The sequence below is a fragment of the Limulus polyphemus genome, unplaced genomic scaffold, assembly GCF_000517525.1.
Source record: "Limulus polyphemus unplaced genomic scaffold, Limulus_polyphemus-2.1.2 Scaffold1283, whole genome shotgun sequence".
NCBI lineage: Eukaryota > Metazoa > Arthropoda > Merostomata > Xiphosura > Limulidae > Limulus > Limulus polyphemus.
The window spans coordinates 245,695-251,361 of record NW_013666893.1 but is presented as its reverse complement, the minus strand read 5'-3'; positions in this window follow the sequence as shown (position 1 = coordinate 251,361).

The following is a 5,667-nucleotide window of genomic DNA, read 5'->3' as shown; positions in this document are numbered from 1 at the left end:
TAAAGCTAGCTGTATGCACAATAAAAAATGAAACCCTTACGTACCAAAAACGTACTTAGAAAAATATAGTTTATTCCGCCAGATGCAGATACATAGAAGAAAGTTTAAATTTTGGTGCGGTCGAACCCTTAAACTTGCACGGGGTGTGTGCATATAAGTTTAATTAAACATTTAATACCTGTAAAAGCAAATAAGTATCGATAATTATAAACTGTTTTCATGTATAAGTTATACTAGCATAAAAAAACTAATCTAGATATATTTTAGTAAAATCCAAAAAAAAGGGATTTATCAAGGATTCGTAAATTTTGTCAAATCAAGTTTTGTTAACTATGACAATTAATTTACCACTCTTTACGTGTAAAATTAAAATACAGGTGTTAAGTTGAAACATAATAGAATTACTCTTTTAGGCGTAAATCATGAAGATTTTTCTAAAGTTTGGATTGGTTGTAGTTACAATATGAGCTATTTGTGCTCAGTCTGCCCACTACGGGTATCGAAATTCGATTTTTAATGCAGCGAGCCTGTAGACTTATCGCTGTAGGGCGTTTTCTAGAGATCTGAAAATGTCATTACATTTAAATGTTCTGGTTTTAGAAAACTATAACCCTCGGTAAGCTTACTCGTGTAGAGCGTGGAATTAAAGAAGAACTTCCAGAAAGGAACGCTTCGTAGCTTTTTAGAAATAAGGTGTTCCGCAGCCAACACGTTGGGTTACGCTTGAGGAAAAAAGTGCTGGATGAGAGCTTATCCATCTTTAATTTAGGGTAAATAAGTCTAACAGCGTGAACAGGTAACGAGGGAGAACTGCCATGAGAAAAATACGAACAAATGGTTGAATGAACAGGGAAAGTGTGCGTTATTTATCGGAGTGAAAGTTGAGTGAACGTCAAACTTTACTTAAAGTATAGGTGGCTGATAACTATCATACTGTAGTAAAGGAGAATCCACTTGGTAAACAATATTACAAATATATTACAATCAGTGTCATGTGGCTAAACATCCCTGTATCTATTTCTCGGTCTATATCAGTTATTCTGCTTATATATAGACACTGGAAAATATTTAACATGTTCATTGATAACGTTAACCAAAGAGGAATTACTAGGTCGACGTTCACTCTAATACAGAGGGAGTGAGGGTTAATTACCTCTGCTTCTAACGCCACTGACACCAGAACTGACAAATAACTCCACACTTTTTTTATGTAAGAAACCCTATTAATGACAAATAACTCCACACTTTTTTATGTAAGAAACACTATTAATGACAAATAACTCCACACTTTTTTATGTAAGAAATACTATTAATGACAAATAACTCCACACTTTTTATGTAAGAAACACTATTAATGACAAATAACTCCACACCTTTTTATGTAAGAAACACACTATTAATGACAAATAACTCCACACCTTTTTATGTAAGAAACACACTATTAATGACAAATAACTCCACACCTTTTTATGTAAGAAACACTATTAATGACAAATAACTCCACACCTTTTTATGTAAGAAACACTATTAATGACAAATAACTCCAAACATAAAAAGGTGTGAAGTTATTTGTCATTAATAGTGTTTCTTACATAAAAAGTGTGGAGTTATTTGTCATTAATAGTGTTTATTACATAAAAAGTGTGGAGTTATTTGTCATTAATAGTGTTTCTTACATAAAAAAGTGTGGAGTTATTTGTCATTAATAGTGTTTATTACGTAAGAAACACTATTAATGACAAATAACTCCAAACTTTTTTATGTAAGAAACACTATTCAATCCTGCTAGTAATCTCTTCAAATGTGTCTCATGCAATTCTAAACAGAAACTGGTATTTTTTGTAAGCTTTTAAGATCTAACTAACAAATTCTTTTGTTTTTTAAATCGAACCGTTTATTACAAACGTAAAACCAATCAAGATACGGGATATATGAAGCTACTTCGGCTGGAAATTATTCATTTGAAACATGAATTGATAACATACACATAGGAAAAGCACAGAGAAGTTTGACTGATGAATCGTAGTATACAGAAATAAAAGACTAAATAGGGGTGATATACAAGCATGTATTTTACCACGGTTAACTAAACAGAAAGCATGAAGTCTTTTAACACACAAACAAAATTTCGATATCAAGCAAATACTTTTTAACTACAGTTATATATTTCGTAGAAATGCCTTCTTTTTACATAACAAACATTTATATATTTTTAAAAACATAGTTTGTTTACAGAATCCATTATGCGCTTATACAATCACTTGTTTAGGAGTCTGTACACATGGTTACGGTTTATCTGTATACAGTAATTTGTTTACAGAACATTATATAAGTTTATAGAGTATTATATGTACATATTTTAACAAATTTTGATGTGTACATAAGTTTATGAATTGTTATGCATATACGATCATTTGTTTTCGGAACCTTACATAAACTTATGTATTGTTGTGTACAGCATAATGATTGCGTGCGTTCATATATATATATTTGCAAAGACACTCATATTTATATAAGGTTATGTACAGAGGTTTATTTGGATCTAGAAATCGTGAACATTCGAAAAAGACTAAGAAGTAAACTCCATTAATAAACGTTAATATTGCTACTAAATGTTTTGAGGGTTTAACTCTTTTGATAAACTAATTTAGTATAAGAAATGAGCCTCATCATTTTTCTCTTTTGTTGAATGCTTTTATATCTTTTTATTTCCTACACGAGATAAGACTGCCGGCAGTACATATAATTCTTTTGAATTTTAGATTAAATAGTTACCTGCAGCTATATTAGTTCCAAGCTACAAGCCAGATATTACCTCATTCTCATCTGTAATATCTGGTTTCTTCAAAATCTATAAAATGGTTTCAAATAACGTATTCCAATTACATATAAAAAACAAAAAACACATAGAAACAAGTTGCTCATGAACACTTTCCATGGAACCGTGACGTAGACAAATCCCGACACACGTTTGCATTGAAAGGAATTACACAAGATAAAGATTTAGTTGCTAAAAATATTTAAACGTGGAGGTGAGCAACATAAATTCAGAGTATGTGTAAGGTCTTCTTTCAAGGCAAAGTAAGCTTTAATTTCACTTCTATACTTGGATTTATTTAAAGCTTGAAAACAATAGAGACTTTTTGATCTCTTGTGAATATGCGATTCGCTTTATAGTGTGTGTGTGATAAATAATGAGTTTGTTCTTACATCGTGATTAAAAAAATAAGTGTGAATGTAACGTGCATGATATTTAAATAGATTAGTTATTCCACAATATTTTAATCGACATGAAAGACTGGTGCGACCTGCAGCAAGTGCATCTGTACAGGGCGGCATGTTCTTGGGAGCGACAAAACTTTTATAGAATTTTCTACATCGCGTGCTTCTTGTGACTCAATCATTAATAATGGTATTTATAAAAACGATATTGTGTATAATTTCAATAATGGCGGAGGAGCGGGGATATGGGGTGAGAGGGTGGGCGGCACAGTCAGCGTTTGCACAGGGCGGCAAAACATGTCGCGCCGGCCCTGTCGACACCAAGCTATCATAACCAAAGCTACACAATGCCCACCGCAGGGATCCAATCCCGAATTTTATCATTATAAGCCCTTGAGCTTACCACTGAGCCACCGGAGGCTTCATAAAATGGCAACGAGCAATAACTAGAGTGTTCGATTTATTGTATGTGTTTTATATGCATTATTACAAACAAGCAATATTTATATAGTAATCTCAAACAACTTTAGATGTGTTTTTTTTCAAAATGTGCATATAAAACACAGCTTAAGAACTGGAATTTACATTCGTCTGTTAACTTTCTGTTTTTGTATAGTTTTTCGTTGCACTTTTTAAAGGTATATAAAAAGCTTTTTTTTAAATTTCTTTCCTATACTAATCGTTGTTACTCACTTAGAGCATTTAGACCACAAACTGTGGGCAGATACAGCCATTAGAAAGTAGACAGTGCATGCTATTTAACAAAGACATGCGACGCACTCCAGGTTTCAGTTCCTTTCTTGACACAATTGTGTTAACCGTTTTTGATCACTTTAAACACTCATCATAAAACTTGTATTACAAAACTTTGATAGGAATCAGACAGGACTGTTTGTTAAACAAAGACAACGCAATGATACCTGCAACCTGATAAACACATAATATATCAGTAGAAAAAAACAAGAAAAAGAATGTGTTAAGAAAAAAAAATTGTTAACCGACGCTGAGAGCTTAACAATCTGAAAGAAGCCAGAAAATATTTTCATCTTATGATATTCAATGCATCATTTTTTTCATTTGGATCTGGACTGGCCTAGTGCTTGACATGCCGAACTGTACATCAGAGGATCCATGGTTCGCGTCTCGCTGCCGCAAAAGTGCATTCCGAACTTTAGAGCCGTGGAAGCGTTATAACAGTGACGGGCAAGTCACACTATTCTATTAGCGTAACCCAAAAGTTGGCGGTGGGTGCTGTTAACTAGCTACCTCCCATCTAGTCTATTAGTTTAACTTAGGAATGGCAAGCACAGACATTGCTTGTATAGCTTTGCGCAGATATCTCGAAAAAAAAAGAAGCAATGAAACATTTTGTATTTTACTTAACTGTTTAATAAATCTCTAAGATGAATGTCATATATTAGTAACCACAATTTATTAATAATAACAGCTATAATACGACAAACTTTCCTTCCAATAGGGCAGAAACATTAAAGTGATCTCACTTTACAAACCAACGTGCCTTATCCCTAGATAATGGGCGTATAACACACACACACACACACACCCAAAAAAGTCCATGTGTTCGGGAGGCAAATTGGCAATATATTCTTTACTATACATAAAAAGGAATATTTACAAGTTGTTTGCTTTGAAGCAGAAAGTTATACAAGGGACTTTATGATCTGTGCCCACCATGGGTATCGAACCTAGAATTTTAGTGTTATAAGCCTTAAACTTATCGTTGAGCTACCGGAGGGTGAGAGTGTGTTCGGAAATAGAACATGCGTTTAACCAAAAACTTGTGATTTGGGGGAAAATTAGAAAACAATCGTCCAGTCATTAAATCTCTAGCGGATCTAAAAATCATCATTAGATTGTTACCATAGTGTTACAAAAAACGTATTATTTCCTAAACTATCCCTGCTACAGTCACGAAGTTCAAGGGTAGCTCTAATTGGCTAATTAAATAGACAGATAATTAAGATTCTCTAAGGCAGTGATTCCGAACCATTTTCCAAATAAGGAGCAGTTAGTTCCAATCCCAAAATTTCACTGACCATTTCTTAAAACACCAACTTTTTAAAATACTTTTAAATTACATTGTGAAAGTAGTTATAATTTAAAACACTTTTTTTTCAACCATCTTGAACAGACTGGTGGTTGGGAGCCCCTGCTCTAATGTCCTTATCATACGAATATTAATAAATAATATTCAACGTTAAACTGGTACACAGTTAAAAACATTTTATTTAGGCCTATCTATGGCCTTCAAAAAGTTGACGACTCTACATGTTTCGACGTTACAACGTCTTTTTTGTACCGTCGAAACATGTAGAGTCGTCAACTTTTTGAAGGCCATAGATAGGCCTAAATAAAATGTTTTTAACTGTGTACCAGTTTAACGTTGAATATTATTTATTAATATTCGTATGATAAGGACATTAG